General features: G+C 41.9%; 1 protein-coding gene across 2 annotated transcripts in view; it reads right to left on the reverse strand.

Moving 5' to 3' along the window:
* Positions 1-10,724, reverse strand: part of GKAP1 (G kinase anchoring protein 1) — a 91,299-nt gene extending 80,575 nt beyond the window's left edge. For both annotated transcript variants that reach the window (XM_075550717.1, XM_075550716.1), the window contains exons 1-2: positions 10,599-10,724; positions 9,858-9,995 (exon numbers count right to left, since the gene is read on the reverse strand). The gene's annotated coding sequence lies outside the window, so the exon portion shown is untranslated. The remainder of the gene's footprint in view (positions 1-9,857; positions 9,996-10,598) is intronic.
* Between the last annotated feature and the right edge of the window lie 7,503 nt (positions 10,725-18,227).

Genomic DNA, 18,227 nt, shown 5'->3' on the forward strand with positions numbered 1-18,227 from the left:
AAGAGTTGTATGAGGGAGTTGTATGAGTCCCTAATTAAAAAAAAAAGTCACGGGGTCTGGATGATCACTTGAAACTATTTATCTGAGGTAACTTTTAAACCTTCAAACAAAAATATTCTTTGATGTCTTAATAAAACAAAGTAATAGTTTAGCTCAAAAATATGAAATATCTACCTTGAAGCATCAAGTTCTTTTAAGAGAAATTTATACAGGATCAAGTTGACCACAGCAACACAAAATATCAGAGAGGAATCTTCAGGGGATTAGTTTCAGTTAATTTTATGAACAACTCAGAGAAGAAGGGAGAGAATGGATACACAATTTAAGGAACGTAATCACTGTCAATTACACATGTAGACACTATTGAATTGGTGTATATTTTGCCATGTATAGTCTCAAAAATGAAAATAAAAAATTTTGATTACAAAATTAAACTCCAGACTAAAAAACATTATTAAAAATAATTCTGCTTTAATTTCAGTGAATCCTATTGAAATCCTAGGTAAAGATTTAGTATCTTTGAGTACTTTAGATATAAGTATCATTATTTAAAAATTTTTAACTGTTAAGACTATAAACTATACATGGCATTATAATTTGACCCACTTTGGCGAGTAAAGTAAGATTTTTAATAAGCCTTAAGAGCCAGCACTGGTGTGACCTGGTCTCAAACCCCTGAGTTTATTATTGTACCAGCATATGTAGAGATGGAATTTCCATCAACTAAGTCTGACGATGTGCGATACTATGATGAAGAGTTCTTTTAGTAACCTGTGACAGTAAGAAAGCAACTTTTTGCTGCTTTAAGCTGCTGAGATTGTCAGGTTTCCATTGAAGTATAACGCAGCCTTTTGATAACTGATATCTTACACAAATCAATATTTTTTACCCTTCTACTACTGATATCAAAACTGAATTTATCACTGGGAATGTCCTGGGACATAAATGTCTGTTCTGAAACATCTCTCCAGAACTCAGTGAAACTTTCTATCTCTGGCATAGGGCAAGACAAAACATTCTCATTAATGTGTTTCTAGGTGAAGATTCCCTAAGCCTTAGGGCAACCCTGGAGAAGTCGGGAGCCTTTTGACAGCCACCTTCTGACAGAAGCAGACCCATTTGGTGCTTCTCCAATGGACCCTCCAGCACACATTGCTCAGTAGTTAAGTGTCACCTGTGACCAAGGAAGCACACTACCCACTGGGAATCTACCTCAGTTGTTAGCTACAGAATGCATTGCTGCTTATCATGGTGGACAGGTCTATGGAACTGTTGGGAGAGTTCATGTTCTTGGTGCCCAAAAGTAAAGCAGGTAGTACAAGCAGCAGCAAATCAGGAATGGAGAAGCACTAGGTCTCCAACTGAGCAAGGTTCAAAGCAATGGCCTTAAATCTCTGTATTCATATTCTTCCCTCCCTTTGCCAGTGACAAGCACAGGGGAAGATTACTTAAAAATAAATTTTATTTTAAAAATCTAGCTCATGGTGATTCTTCAAACAATGCATACTTTTTGCAAACTAGGACTTCATTTGATTTTAAAACACTTGAAAATATAAATAGATTCAAGTCATTTCATTTTATCTCAAGAAATTTCAGTAGTAGATTTTTGATGAAAAGAGCTGTTAGATTCTTTAAAACTAATGTCAACTGTTACAAATTATCAAGTGGTTAAATGACAAAAACTGTTCAACTGTTATTACCTACTCACACAAACAAGATTTCAATGAAAATTAAATAAATTTTTAAAACTCATCTTTTAAAAGCCTGTATCAGGAATTGCATATTCTTATTTCATGGATGAAACATTTAATGTTTATGTTCACAGAAGAAACACAGTTTTCTTATTAGAAAAACTCAAAAAGATTTTGGTTTTATGCAAATTCAACATTTGGTAGCTTTCCTAATACTTTGTGCTTTGTTTTACTTGTCCTAATCATATGCTCTATCAAAATACATGAAATACATCTTTTCCCATGCAGCTCAATACAGACACTTCTAGATGGTGCTCAGTTTCAGGACAATGATAAGTACCTGGTCCTTTATGTTAGTAACGCAGAGGTTAATAGCAGATGCCACCCGCACACGAGACACTGCTTGGTGCCAGAACACCTGGACAAACCCCACTTGGCTCATGACTGCAAACCTTGTGAGCAGTGAAAACAAAGTGAAGGGTGCCTATCTTACTGATCAGTTGTAAGGACTAGATACATTAATACAAATAAAGTGCTCAGAACAGCAGTCAGTACAGAATTAGTACTTGAACACCAGCATCTACTAGAATTATTCCTATATTATTAGATTGAAATACGTCTTTTGATCTTAAGAAGCACAGGATAACTGAGCAGCTCTTGAAAATTTTGACTACTAAGCATATATTACTCCACCACAAAAAAGAGAAGTATTTTGATGTAGAAAAAAAAACAACAAAAAACCAAATCAATTCAACATCTGGTCCACCTAGAAACCAGGGATTTAAAATCTCGGAAGGGGGAAAATTTTAAAGGCATTTCAGCCATTGAAAAGAGTCAAAGATCTAACACTTAACACCTAACATACCGCAGAAGATTATCTCCCTCAAACCCAAGAATAGGTTAAATTAATTAACCTGGAAGCACCTCAAAACAGTAGAGACTGTCTTACTTCTAAAAAGCAGATCTTAAAATAGTAGATACTCAATAAAAGTTCCCTGAATGAGTCAAAGAAGTAACAGAAAAGACAAAGTAGAATCAACGATAAAAAGCAAAATAATTATTTGGGGTAAGGTTACGCCACACTACCTCAGTAGTCATATGTTCAAACACTTTCCTAATGTACAAAGTGGTAGAATGGAAAGTAGCCAAGGGAGGATATGCTGCACACTAATAATGGTCCCATTTGGACAGGGACCAAGAAGAACAGGATGGTGACATAACTCCACCCACCCCACCACCACCCAAGTGGGTTGCAACTCATAGACCCCTATAGGACAAAAGCGAAACTACTGCTTAGGATTTCTGAGTGTAAATCTTCACCAGAGAAACAGCCTCATCTTTCTCTGAGTGTCTGGTAGGTTTGAACCACCAATCTTGCAGTTGGAAGTTAATTAAATGTAAAAATAGCTCTACTTAGTGGAGCTGAGCCGTCATACTGAAAGGGTAGAGAGGGGACACCGTAGGGGGATCTATGCTGTACCTTATATCAGTACCCCATACACAACACTGCTATCAACAGCAGGAGAGAACAAGTACCACACCAAATGTTATACTAACCCGTACTTCAGAAGTACAGAGGAAATGTACATTTTAAATAAAAGCTAAAAACCACATAAAATGCAAACTTCAGTTTACAAATGTGTTTATATGCACACAAAAAGTAGTACATGAGATTACTCATACTGTTTTTCTTTTTAAAGCTTTCACACTTTCTAAAAATGTTCCATTATGGCCATTGGGGGAAAAAAAAATCTCATCCTGAAAAGGAAAAAGTCTCATCTATGTCCAACTTGAAAACGGTAGACATAATGTAATCAATGTACCATTCCCTCCTCTACTCTTTCGAAGCTTATAAAGAGTAGCTACAGTTCAGAAATGATGAGTTGCCACTGGTTCTTTGTTATGAATGCAAAAGTTAGAGAGCCACAGATGACAGAGCCACATAAATGACTGCTTATGTTACATGCTTTTAAGAGAACACTACCTTCATTCACGATTTTTTTTCAGATTTTACATAAAGGCAATCATGTTAGACAATCTAGGAGAATCACTGATTTTTAAAAAAAACTTGGAGACAAAAAGGTAAAGAAAAAATAACTATGCCATTAAGACATCAATATTTTTTAAGATATTACTGAGAGCATAAGGAACTCTGGTGGCACTGACAAGTAGTGTTGGGGGAGAGGGAGCTAACCAAAAGATCAGATGTTGAAATCCACCAGTTACCCCACTGGAGAATGATGAGGCTGTCTACCCACCAGTAAGGGATATTGGAATATAAAATCCAAACCCACTGCTGTCTAGTTAATTCTAACTCACAGTGACCCTATAGGACAGAGTGGACTGCCCTAAAAGATGACCAAGACATATAGATATTTATGGAAACAGACTGCCACATATTTCTCCCATAAAGCATTCACTGGGATCCAAAAGCCAAGTGGTTTCATTGCTGAGTACTTTTAACCATTCTACAACCAGGGTTCCTTACATATTACTAACATACTAGAAATTAAGTTTTCTAATGATTATTTGGTGTTTCCTCCCTCATTCCTTGTAAGTCTCCTTTTCAAAATAAAGGTTAAATAGTTGAAGAGAAGCAAAAGAAATCCCCCCAAGATAATTAAAATGCAGAAACGTTTCCTCTCAAAATGTAAAAGAAACACTTCAAACATAAAAATATGAAAGCAGCTTATCATATACATAATTAATGGATCCCATTTGTAAAAATAATGAACTTCTTTATACTTAAGATGATAGCGAAGTCAAAACTGAAACTAGTTATCTATATACTCAGTACTCAAAAAGGCCACTTGTTTAGCTTATAAAATACGATAGGCATGTTAAGAAATCCTGCTTTAGATTTTACATAACAGGCAAAACCAAACTATTTACAATATCCTGAACATACAATTCATCTTGCTGCTTCCTATCTTTATCCATGCTATGCCCTCTGCCCAGGACACCCTCCATCTCCTCTGGCATTTAAAATTTCTACTCATTTCTCAAAATTCCACTCAGGTGCTAGTTAGCATCTTTGAAGTTTTCTCTGAACTGCTCTTATATTAATCTTCTCCTCTTCTGTAATATTTCTATGCTTTCTTTTAACTTCTATTATTGCATGAATTATCCATCTATTATCCATTAAAAACTGTGCTTATTATTGTACCTAGCTCCCTTGTGATAATTTCAAGATCCTGAATGGAAAATATTCATACCTCTGTAATAGAAAATCAAACCAATCCACTGCCATCAAGTCAATTTCAACTCAGACCAAGAAAAAAATGATTAGGGCAAAGACTGTACAGATGTGCTTTATACAATTGATGTATGTATATGTATGAACTGTGAAAAGAATTGTATGAGCCCCAATAAATTGTTAAAATAAAAAAAATAGATTTGTTGATTAATAGTGTTGTTTAAAATGAATGAGAAAAAAATTAAAAGAATGAGAAGTTTGTGAGGAAGAGAGGGTGAGGAGGGAGAAGAAAAATGAGGAGCTGATACCAAGGGCTCAAGTAGAAAGAAAATGTTTTGAAAATGATGATGGCAACAAATGTACAAAAGCGCTTGACACAATGGATGGATGGATGGATGGATTGAAAAAAGCTGTATAAGTCCCCCCTCCCAATAAACTGATTTAAAAATAAAAAGAATGAGAAGAGTATCTGGCAACATATTGGTGTAAACCAGTGGTTCTCAACCTGTGAGTCACAACCCCTTTGGGGGTCAAAAAACTCTTTCATAGGCATCGCCTAATACATCCTGCATATCAGATAGTTACATTACGATTCACAGCAGTAGCAAAATTACAGTTAGGAAGTAGCAACAAAAATAATTTTATGGTTGGGGATCACCACAACATGACAAACTGTATTAAAAGGTCAGAGCATTAGGAAGGTTGTTTTACACTAGTGTAAACAAAGCACTGTTTCAACTCTTCCCAACGAATACAAAAGAAAGGCACACAGCTTTGAGAGAATCTGAATAAGGGAGCAGATGAAAGCAAGAGGGCACTGTATCAGGTAAGATTCAACAAGTCTCATCTATAGAGCCTCATACTGTGGTGAAATCCCTTTTCCCACTATTCCTGCCCCTCCTCCATGTTGGCCATGTGAACTAGGGTAGTGGGTCAAGAAAAAGAACCTGCTTTCCTAACAAGCACAATCTGCACAGAGACAGGACCCCAACCTCTGTCCTAAAATCAACACGGATAACATCTCCAATGGTTTATTTGAAGTTTGCAGGCTCCTCCCCAACCTAGACAGTTAATTGCAAGACTACACATGAATGCTGAAAGCCCTTATAATGAAGTGTACTCTCACTTGCCTCCTGCCTCTGTGCACCCCATAGTTCAGGAAAGACTTCCAGGAGTTCGTTTTGGTCTGACTGCTCCGACAGATTCCAAATGAAGCTCTGATAGCCAACCAGTCAGACCTCCCTGGGACTCCTTTTGGTGTGTGCCAGCATCTCCCCTGTGTAGACACTGTCAGCTGCAAGCCTTCTGTGATCATCTAGAGCAGTGGTTTTCAACCTTCCTAATGCCGTGACCCTTTAATACAGTTCCTCGTTTGTGGTGACCCCAACCATAAAATTATTTTGCTTTAATTTTGCTACTGTTATGAATCGGGTGACCCCTGTGAAAGGGTCATTCAACCCCCCAAAGGGGTCACCAGCCACAGGTTGAGAATTGCTGGTCTACAGAATTAAACACTACAGCAGCCTCCCTGCATACTCCAAAACTCAAGCCACTGAAACCAATGAGGCAGATCTTTCAGAGAGTCACCTCAGATCTGTTTGCTCTCCTCATCTGTACTGTGGACCACTAAGGCAGCTTCATGCTAAAATGCAGGCATCTTCAGTGAAGGCTCCACCCACAAACAACATATTACAGCTCGGATAACAAGGCAGACCTTGGAAGTTCTTTTGGAGTGTAACAGCCCTTCCCCCACCCTGTACACTCTCACTGCAAGCCTTCAGTAAATGTCTACAGAAGGGCTCTACAGTGGAGTTTGCGTCCAGTCAGTCTACCTGCCCATTCATAGTTTAACTAGTAAAAAAAAAATCTGCCTTGAATATTATGCTCTTTTAAGATCTCTATGTGATCAAGTTGAGAATAGTAACTCAAAGATCAGATGAGAACCTTAGAGAACCTTAGCGAATTTATGTTAATGTGAGAATAAATCAGAAAATGAAAGTGAGAATGGCTGCACAACTTGGAAATGTCATCATTAGCTGTCCACGTAGTAATTGTCGAATTGGTATCCATGTTTTGTTGTGTACTTTCTCAATAATAACAAGTTTCCTGTTTTCCGGAGACACCGGAAAGAGCAGGGTCTTTCTGTACTTGGCACAGCGGTGGTTCGTGGTCCTAAGAAGCACCTGAAGCGTGTGGCCGCTTTAAAGCACTGGATGCTGGACAAGTTCACTGGTGTGTTTGCTCCTTGTCCATCCACTGGTCCCCACAAACTGAGAGAATGTCTCTCCCCGATCATGTTTTTAAGAAACAGACTTAAGCATGCTCTGACTGAAGATAAAGTTAAAAAATTTTGCATGCAGCAGTTCATTAAGATTGATGGCAAGGTCCCAACTGATATAGCCTACCCTGCTGGTTTTATGGATGTCATCAGCATTGACAAGACTGGAGAGAATCTCCGCCTGATCTATGACACCAAGGGTCGCTTTGCTGTTCATCACATTACACCTGAGGAGGCGAGGTACAAGTTGTGCAAAGAAAGAAAGAAAGATCTTCGTGGGCACAAAAGGAATCCCTCACCTGGCGACTCATGATGCTCGAACCATCCGCTATCCTGATCCCCTCAACAAGGTGAATGACACCATTCAGACTGATTTGGAGACTGGAAAGATTACTGATTTCATCAAGTTTGACACTGGTAACGTTTGTATGGTGACTGGAGGTGCTAACCTGGGAAGAACTGATGTGATCAACAACAGAGAGAGACATCCTGACTCGTTTGATGTGGTTCATGTGAAAGATGCCAATGGCAATAGCTTTGCCACCAGATTTTCCAACATTTTTTATATTGGAAAAAAGGCAACAAACCATGAATTTCTCTTCCCGGAGGGAAAGGTATCCATCTCACCATTGCAGAAGAGATAAGAGACTGGCTGCCAAACAGAGCAGTAGGTGAAATGATCTGGGTGATGGAAATGGAGAGATCTCAAAAGGAATACATACAGCCTAATTTAAAAAAACAATAAAGTTCACAAAAAAGAAAAATACACAACAAAAAAACCCTTTGGGCACTTCAGTAAATTTTTAGTCCATGAATGGCCCGAACTTCAAGCAGTGGGATTTCGAAACGACTGACACCCTTGGGCTGTACCAGGCTCTGAAGACCACTGCCACTATGACCTCATAGAGTTCACAGAAAGATAGTGACCACACACAAATCTCAGCCCAAGGAGCCACCATGTCTGCCTTTGGAATCTTCACCAAATACCCCTTTTGGTAAAATGAGTGACAGCCAATACCCATTAACACCAATCAGCAGGATTTTTAAAATTAATAAATGCAGTAGTGATGCCAAGATGCTGGAAGCTATTAACACTGAGTCACCCGTGGTGAGTAGGAAGTTGATCTTCTACAGATCTAGAGGAGGCACACTGGGAAGAAAGGTTGGGTAACCTATGTCCAAAAATTGGTGCAAATGAAAACCTAAGGATCACAACAGAACACGGTTTGATTCTCTCCCTTTTTCATCATGAAGGATCAATTAGAGACATCATGTCTGGTGAAATACAGGTCTAGTGATGGCAAGGGAGACCCTAGATGAACTAGATTGGCCCAACAATCACAACGTTGGACGGCAATGTGTTTATGATTGAGATACAAGTCAATGTTTCATTCTGCCCTACATGGGGTTGCCATCAACCAAGCAGCAGTTATCTATATAACCCATTTATCTAAAGATCCCAATTAATATGGCCTCTTTGATATGTCAATTCCATTTTTTAAAGTTCCATAAAGTTGTAGTAACTATGAGTGATTCTGTACCTGGTAAAAATGTTCAATTATTTCATGTTCTGCTTCCCAAATAATACAGTAAGTTTTAAAAGGTAAAGTTCACAACCATCAAGTTGCAGAACCATCAGCATATATCAAAAGCTGCACTTAATGCAAGCAAACCAAGTCCTAAATTCCATTTTCCCCGAGTTAGATACTCCTCTCCCCAAATTGCCATTCCTAATTTCTGTAGGCAGAAAAGTCTAACCAAAAAGTACAAATACTAAAAAACAAGGTACAAGTACTTTCTGAGGAGTAAAGGACTGCCCTTAATCTTCATATATATTTTTATTTGCTCACAGTGTGCATTTCTTATTCCAGATAGTTGAAGCTACTAGATTATTATCTTACGAGTAAATTTGTTATAATCATTTATAACAATTAAAAAATTCCTTCAATTAATTAGGATTTGATTCATACCAAACAGTGTTATAACCCTGTTGAAAAATCAGATTTCTACAGATTAAAGATTTCTACCATTTCAATTTGCCAGTAAGTATCTAAAATATAGATTCGTGTCACTTTCTGAGACCAATATATATAGGTTAAAGTCACAAGTGTATTCATATAAAGAGGCAATCCTGAGGGATGATTTGCTGCCTTTGCAATGTAAAAAAAAGATCATCTTTCATTAGTGCTTACAATGAAAGCCTGTGGCATCCACTCAATTGTAAAAGCTGGTTAAAGTAAGAATTAAACATCTAAGGGGGAGGGGAGGTTGGAGGAAAATGAAGCGCTAATAAACGAATACAAGAAAGAAGAAAATGTTCTGGAACTGATTGTAGTGCTGATTGTAGAACTCTTTAATAAGACTAAGCTATTAAAGTGTATGATAAGTGAACCATATAAAATTATAAAAGTAAAACGTATAAGGGACTGGGAAAAGAAGGCAATTAAATGATTTAATAAATCTTTTCTTAGACATGAACGACAGGATCCCTGAGTGGAAATTACTCCAGGGCTCGGAGCTTCGTTTTGGGTGGGTTTTAAGCACTCTAAATGTTAGTGATCTAACAAGGATTCTGATAAACTGCTTCTTCCAAACAAGGGCGAAGGAAAAGAAAAGAAAAAACACCCTGAAAATCATATTCTTACTTTTCAATAGATGGCAGGGAAGTGATTCAAAAAGTAATTTACTGTACCTCAGTCGTGGATGAAAGCCAAAATTCACCCATCAGCTGTTAGCCGATTCTCCCAAACTTACTGGCACCAAGTGCACGGAAAAAGAAATAGCGCTGGGTGAGAGAGGCTTAACTCCAGCAAAGAAGCGACTTCAAAACCTGGAAAGGAAAAAAAAAAATTAGTCAGGTCGTCGCTCCAGAAATGTCCGAGCGCCGGAAGGTGCGCGGAAGGAGACTGCCCTCGAAGCCGAGACCGGCGAGGCGGGAGGCGGGACGCGGGACGCGGGAGGGCCCGCAACACCTGTCGCCCGGCAGCCGGCCCAGCGGGGCCTCCGGAGTCGTGGCCGCGGGCCTGGGGTCGAGCGCAGGTCCCACCCGCCTCCCCGAGCCTCCGGCGGAGCCTCCGAGCCGCGGCCCTTCCCGATGAGCGGCCCTCCCGCGCCCTCCGCCTGGCGGCTCTGCCCGCCGGTCCCGTCGCCTCGGACCAGGCCCCGGACCGCGAGCCGCGGCGCCGCAACCGCCCGAGGGGCCCCGGAGCGGACGGCCACGGGGCGCGCCGGCCCTCCGCGGGCTCCCCGGCCGCCCGCCGGGCCCACCTCCCCGCCTCCCGCTCCACGCCTCCGCAGTCGCTCGCGCGGCGCCGGGGACGGCCGCACTGGGGGCGTTGGGACTGGGCTGGGTCAGGGATGGAGAGGGGCCGGGGCAGGCTCGCGCCGGGTGAGGGGAGCGCGTCAGCCCAGGAGCTGGGTGCTCGGTACTAACGGGTCCGCTAGCGCCGGGGCCGGGTCGGCCGGGACCGCGGCGGCGGCGGCGGCGGTGAGCGCGGCTGCAGGATGCGGTGAGGGGCGGGGAGAGCGCGACTGCGAGCTGGGGGCGGGAGGAAAGTCCCGGCGAAGGGGGCGGCGTGAGAGCCGCGGGGCGGGGGCGGGGCGGGGCGGGGCCTGGCGCGCGGGGGTTTGTTTATTTTCTCGGTTGGTTGCGGCGCTGGCGCGTGGGCTGAGGTTTGCCGCTGACGTGAGCGCCCAAGAGTTAGAGACGTCCAGAACCACCTGCTAGAAGCGGAGCTACGGGAGCCGGGCAGGGTCTAAACGGCTCACGTAGGCGGCAGCGCCACGGCCTTCGAAGCTACGGGGAAGAGGGCTTTTCCCGAGCGGCCCTCCCTAGGGCATCTGGACTGGGTCTTTCTTCCTCAATTCGACAGGACCGCCAGCATCACAGACAGCATTTCGAGGACTTTGGCGTGATAAAGGACTGAGGGACAATGTGACCCGAGCTGCTAGCCACTCGGGGCGCCACTTCCAGTTACTGAAGTGGTAATGGTCCTGCAAATCGACATTTGGGAAAGCAAACCTGCATCTGGTCTCTGTAACGGAAACATTTATCTTCTTTGCAGTTACCTAGCGCGGTTCAGTCATCTCCTTTGATGCTCCTTCAGGTAGTAGTATCCAGTTTTCACAAGCGAAATTAGGCGAATTGCCCAAAGCCTAACAGCCGACTTCAAATTCTGCATCGCATTATCTTCCTAAATCACTAAGTAATTTTAGGATAAACGCATAGGTAAGATGGCGCACAGTCACAGAAACGAGTGGAAGATTTAACCCTTGCCTTCAGGGAGGAAGGAATAAAACAATCATGATGAAAAACAACAACCCATAAGTGTCCAAGACGTTGGTGTTGCTCATCAAAGTGCTGCTCACATAAGGCAGAGAAACCGCAGAAGAAAAGCAGCCCGGTGGATTGACCTTAAAAGACTGGAGATGGGCTTTACAGCAAGAAGGGGTGTTGTTCTCTTCCAGGCCATTCGGACTCATATCCCCCTCATGGTATCTCTCAGTGGAGAACTGTGCTCCATAAGGTTTAAGTATTTGTGCGTGTGTATGTGTGTGTGTGTGTGTGTGTGTGTGTGTGTGTGTGTGTAAATTTTCAGAAGCGAGTTTCTTAGGCCTACGTTTTTGAGAAGCCTTGGGATGGGGTCCAGATTTTGGCTAACATTCTGAGACTTAAACATTTGCATACCCAGGGACTCCTCAATGAAAAAAACATAGGGAGACAAATTGATAACATTTGTGTTTAGTAAAGAACAAATGTCAAAACTCTAATCATGTTCAGAAGTGACAAAGAACAGAATCTTGTATCCCAGCTGGAAGAATTTGTGACTCATTATTTTCAGTTAATGTGGCTTAAAAGTTTTTGAGTAGAAAAGCAGGGACCTTTCCATGACAGAATACAAAAAGTAGAGGTGGGAAAACTGCCAGACAAACTGGGGAAAGGCCAGGTAAATCAGTGAGCGATCCAAACTAAACCAAGGGCAAGGCAAGAGAAAATGAAAGGAGCGTGTTTCAGAGATGATGGAAAAGCAGAATCTGCCAATTTGTTGGGAGAGGTCGAGAGAAAGCAAAGCTAGCTGAGATTTGTTGTTTATAAACAATTATAAGAATAGAACAGGTACACAAAGAAGCTACCTTTTGAGAGAATGATCCATTTTCATTTGGACATTGAAGGATGAAATGTTGGCAAGACAGCCAACTAGTCAACTCCAACGCAGGTAACATGCGACAGTATAGAGCCGCTGCTTACGGTTTCAGAGACTAAAGCCAAGAATGGCTAACCTTTGGCTTTGCAGCCAAGTGCTTTAACCACTGTGCCACCAGGACACCTCAGAAGTGACCAATAAGAATTCGATGTAGCCACTAAGAATGAGAAATTAAAGCTTGGAAATTAAGGTGGGAAAGGGCTGATGAAGAAAGTCGATTGGGAAGTTTCCAATCTAGCAAGCCCGTAACTGGAACAAAAAGGACAGAACCTTGGAGAATAGCACCTTAATTCCGCACACCTACAAGTGTGGTTTGTGAGCCAGTAGTATTGGTAACCTCAGGAAGTGAGTTTGAAAGGCAGACTCCCAGGTCTCACCACAGACTTGTAGAATTAGCATCTTCAATTTAACGCCACCCCTATGTGATTTGTATCACATTAAAGTTGGAGAAGTTCTCATTTAGATGAGAGAAGCCAGCTAAAAAGAAAGGCTGAGAAAGGTAGGAGCAGCAGCATAATGCAGAATCAATGAAGCAAGGTAAATTGGAATTTCACAAAGGCAACGACAGAAAAGTACTCGTTACCATATTTAAAGCCGCAGAGGATGAAAAACCCAAGGACAAAGTATATTTGGATTTTGTGAGGAGATAGGTGGTACAGTCATTTATGCTCATGCTGTTAGAATAGAAAGCTTTGGAGGCAACCCCTTTGTGACCACAGAGAGCCTAGGTCCCTCAGTGCCCGACTCCCAGGTACATGGGACATACTGAGGTAGTATGTTGGTGGATTTGGTGGGGAAAGAACACAGACGTTCTTTTCTAATTGCTTAAATTTTCTCACTGATATAAGCAGCAAAAATATTTCGACAGGCTGAGGATTGTCCCTTACAATTTATTCTCCATATATTCTTGGGCACACAGACTACTGTAGCAGCTTCTGTTATGATCCAATAATAAGAAGTATGATCCAATGGTAAGTTACCAGTAAAGCATGGACAGAATTTATGCTTGCCACATTCAAGCAAGGGCTTTGACTTTTCAGAGTGTGCTGGTTGGTGCCTTTCATTTGCATTCCTTTTCTCCAGCTGGACACGGGTCATGGCAACCCTGCTTCGATGGTGCAGATGACTACAAGCTCAACACCCACTCGGGCTTCTTGTATGAATGAGATGTGAGTTTCTATCAAAGTCATAACATTTACTATAGCAGTTTACTAGATCCCTGGTGGTGTAGTGGTTACACATTGGACTGCAATCTGCATGGTCAGCAGTTCGAAACTACCAGCAGCTCCTCAGGAGAAAGACTGGGCTTTCTACTTCTGTAAACAGTTACAGTCTTGGAAACCCAGAGGGCTGCAATGAATCAGGATTGACTTGATGGCAGTGAATATCCTAGCAGGTTAGTTTACTTTAGCTAATGTAGTTAACTGAAAATGATCCTAGGGGAGATGAGAAATGAAATCAATTTTGAGAGTTGAGAGTGAATTGGCAAAGGAAACACATTAAGATATCCAAGCAACTACTAGGTCCTGATTGAGTGAGTGATCATGAATTTGTGCATTTTCTACAGTCATATTTTGTTGTTCCCGTGTAGCCGCAAATTAGGTAGTTTGGGAACGAGGGTATGACCAGGCAAAGATGATAGGGTGAGAGCAAAGGAAGCATTATAACTGCAGACCTGTAGAGAAGTAAGGCTCAGGGGGTAGCAGAGTGGGAAAATGGTGGAGTGAATAGAATGGTGATTTTGATCAGATTGAAGAGTTATTGGAGCATGGGTTCTCTAAGGAATGAGCTGGAAAAACAGGGGACTGGAAGCTTGAAATTAAAATTAGGAGAGACTATGGTTAACAGTAAGGAGCCCTCGTGGCATAGTGTGCTGTGTCCAGAGACAATAACCGTGGGCTCTAGGATTTGAGCCCACCAGCCTCTCTATGGGAGAAATCTGAGGCTATCTACTCCCAAACAGATTGAAAGTCTCGGAAACCCACGGCAGTTCTATCCTGCCGGTTGGGGTGCTGTGGTCAGAGATGACTGGACGGCAGTGAGTGGTTACTGGTAATACCAACCATAGTAGTTGCCATGGGGTCAGTTCCCTTCATGGTAACACCCTCTGTGTCAGAGTAGAACTGTGCTCCAAATTATTTTCAAGGACTGATTTGGGGGGGGGGGTGAAGGTGGTAATAGACTGTCAGGCCTTTCTTCTGAGATGCCCCTGAGTGCACTGGGCCCTTCAACCTTTCCTTTAACAGCTGAGCCTGCTAACCATTTGCACCACCCACTGGCTATCGGGAGGTGTAGAGAATGATCGTGAAAGTAAATAGCTAAAGTAGCAGAGGGTACCAGATCAACTGAAGAGAAAAAGTCAAGGAACTGAATATCAGTGTTTTGAAAGGAACATTCACATAGTTATATACACAAAGGAATATCACAGGAGTGATAATAATGTTGGAGTTGTGAATAGTGTTGGAGAGAACCTCCTACTCAAATCTTCAAAGCCTGAGTTGTTAAAAGCTTTGAATCGGGGTATTCAAGGCCATCAGTGGTGAATGCATTATAACAGGTAACATGTTTCATTTAAACAGAAATTTACGTTTTGTTACTAATATGAGATTTCTGATATGACCTCTAAAAATGGTTGTTGATCAGAATGGTTCAGTGAGGGGCGCTAGTGGTGGGGCCTGCCCTACTGTCCTCCCCGTGCATTGTCTGCTCAGAGCAGGAACATCGTTCTCAGGGCTTGGTGGGCCAGGATGTCCTCCCCTCCTCCCTCTCCATTCCGTTTTTTGTTTCTCTAGTGTGCTTTAATCCAACTCTTCCTGCTCCCCAAGCTGTAGCCCAAGTGCTGTCCTCTGAAGTGCATTCTTCGGGGAAGGGGGGATGAGGCTGTGGTGAAGATTATAAACATAGGATCGGGGCCGGCGCTATGTACCTCTCTATTAATTCCCTGGCACATCCCAGTATGCTGTATTCATGTCTTGGTCCATCGGTTGGAAGCCTAGTCTCTCTCCTTCTCTGTGGCGATAGAAACATGAATCCCCATGTCTTTTTCTGTTCTCATTCTTCCCCCTCTTATTTAGTTGCTGTATGTGTCCCTGGACTGGGTACGGCCCCTGCCATAGTGCTGGAAGTCACTCTAGTGATGTATGTATATAGTAGCTTTTCCCCTGTGTTCTCCCCCTTTTTTTAAGCTTACCTCAGTGGATTCATGGTGTACTTGTCCTTTTGTGCTTGACTTAGTTCACTTAGCATGATTTCCTCCAGTTCTTTTCATGTGGAAATGTTTTTCATATGTTCATCACTGCATTTTAGTGACTCATAGTACTCCATTATAAGTATGTACCATAGTTTTTTGATCCATTCATCTGCTGATGGAAATTTGGGTTGTTTCCAACCCCTTGCAATTGTGAACTGTGCCACGATGAACATTGGCGCACAGGTGTCTGGCCATAGTTTGTTTCTTGCTTTTTCTGGGTATATGCCAGCTATACCCAGAAAAGGTATATGGTAGCTCAATCTTCATCTGTTTTAGATATTGCCAAATCTATTTCCATAATGGCTGTACCTACCTACAGGTCCACCAGCAGTGGATGAGAGTTCCTGTTTCCCCGCAGCCCCTCTAACACTTGTTGCTTTCTGATTTCTTGAATTGGGCTATCTTTGAGGGTGTCAGGTGGTATCTCATAGTTGTTTTAATTTGCATTTCTCTTATGGTTAATGATCGGGTTCACTTTTTCTTATGTTTATTGGCCATTTGACTTTTATTCTCATTTTTCTTTTACATCTTTTTAGCTGTACTATTCTCTGCCTTCCCCCGTGTCTCAATTACTAGATTCCCCCCCCCTTCCCTTTTTTCTTATAATTATTGTCTTTATCTTCTCCTTCTTTTTTATTACTTTCTTTTGTTGTTCCTTTTTGATTTTTCTCCTCCCACCCACTCAACTGGTGCCAGCAACCAAACCCACACTATCCAGGCACACCTACAACTGCAGCCCCACCTACTAGGCCAGGGTTTCCAATCACTTCTGTAACAGCTGAACAACAATAGATGGCAATCAACACTAGCCCAGCCTGACCTCAACTGCTGTACATGAATAGAAAATATAGAAGCTCATACACACATGTTTCTCCTTTATCACACCTACTAGGAGTGTGTCCAAGTCCAGCCAAGCTAGCCAGCAGAGCTTCAAACTTTCCATGATTGCTTAGATATACCAAAAGAAAATAAAGTAAAGCAAAAATAGGCAACCTAGGCAAAAAACACCAATACACACGAATTAAATATAAATTCAATGCCACTGCCATGTCTTGAAGACATTCTCAGACACCAGAAAATCTCAATTCACATGAAGAAAGAAGACAAAATGTCTCCAACAAGGGGCCCAAATACTGAACTAGACAACCTTCCTGAGGAAGACAAGGCATCAGAACTGCTTGATAAGGAATTTTTTAAGGAAATTATTTGTGTACCTTCAATGAATTTAAAAATTGAGAAAACTTCAAACACAAGAAAAAGTGACAAGACTCTAGAAGAATTCAGAACATGACAATAAGAACAGATCAAATAAATATAAATAAATATCATACAAAAACTGCAGATGGAAATTCAGGAGATTTATACTAAGATTTTGGAAATAGATATAACATGAAAGGTAAATTAGATTGAGTTAATGAAAAACAAAATTGGCAATATTGAAGACACATCTCTCAATATTTATCTACCAGAGTAACAATCAGATAAAGGAAAACAACAACAATGTGGGAGCCAGTCCACAACCGGAAGGGTCCTTGTGTAATTGAAGGGAAGAAATAAAGAGACAGACAAAAGTTTTTAGGTGTTCATCTCTTCCATACAGCCAGGGCCAAGGGGTTGAGAGAGTGAATGTATTCTTACACCAACTAATATAATCTTGGGGAAATGCAAGCTATGCCCCACCCACCCCACCGTGCCACAGACACCTGCATTTTATTAGGGGCTCATACAACTCATCAGAATCCATACATACATAGTGTCAAGCACATTTATACATTTGTTGCCATCATCATTCTCAAAACTTTCTACTTGAGCCCTTGGTTTCAGCTATTTTCCCTCTCCTTCTCTCCCCCTTGATAATTTATAAATTCTTTTTTCATGTCTTACATTGTCCGATGTCTCCCTTCACCCACTTTTCTGTTATCTCTCCCCCAGGGAGGGGGTTACATCATTGTGATCAGTTCCCCCTTTCTACCCCACCTTCCACTTACCCTCCTGGTATTGCTACTCTCATTGGTCCTGAGGGGTTTATCTGACCTGGATTCCCTGTGTTTCCAGCTCTTATTTGTGCCAGTGTACATCCTCTGTTCTAGCCAGATTTGTAAGGCAGAATTGGGGTCATGATGGTGGGGGGCGGGGGGGGGAGGAAGCATTAAAGAAGTAAAGTTGTATGTTTCATTGGTGCTATATTGCACCAACTGGCTCATCTCCTCCCTGTGACCCTTCTGTAAAGGGATGTCCAGTTGCCTACAGATGGGCTTTGGGTCTCCTCTCTGCACTCCCCCTCATTCACAATGATATGATTTTTTGTTCTTTGATGCCTGATACCTGATCCTATCATCCTTCATGATCACACAGGCTGGTGTGTTTCTTCCACATGAGCTTTTTTGCTTCTGAGCTAGATGGTCGCGTATCTTCAAGTCTTTAAGACCCCAGATGTTGTATCTTTTGATAGTTGGACACCATCAGCTTTCTTCACCATATTTGCTTATGCACCTGCTTTGTCTTCAGCCAGTGTGTCAGGGAAGGCGAGCATCATGGAATACCAGTTTAATAGAACAAAGTGTTCTTGCAGATGGGCAGTATCTTAACCTGAATTCCTTGGGGGAGT

This window comes from Tenrec ecaudatus, chromosome 5 (assembly GCF_050624435.1).
Source record: "Tenrec ecaudatus isolate mTenEca1 chromosome 5, mTenEca1.hap1, whole genome shotgun sequence".
Taxonomy (NCBI): Eukaryota; Metazoa; Chordata; class Mammalia; order Afrosoricida; family Tenrecidae; genus Tenrec; species Tenrec ecaudatus.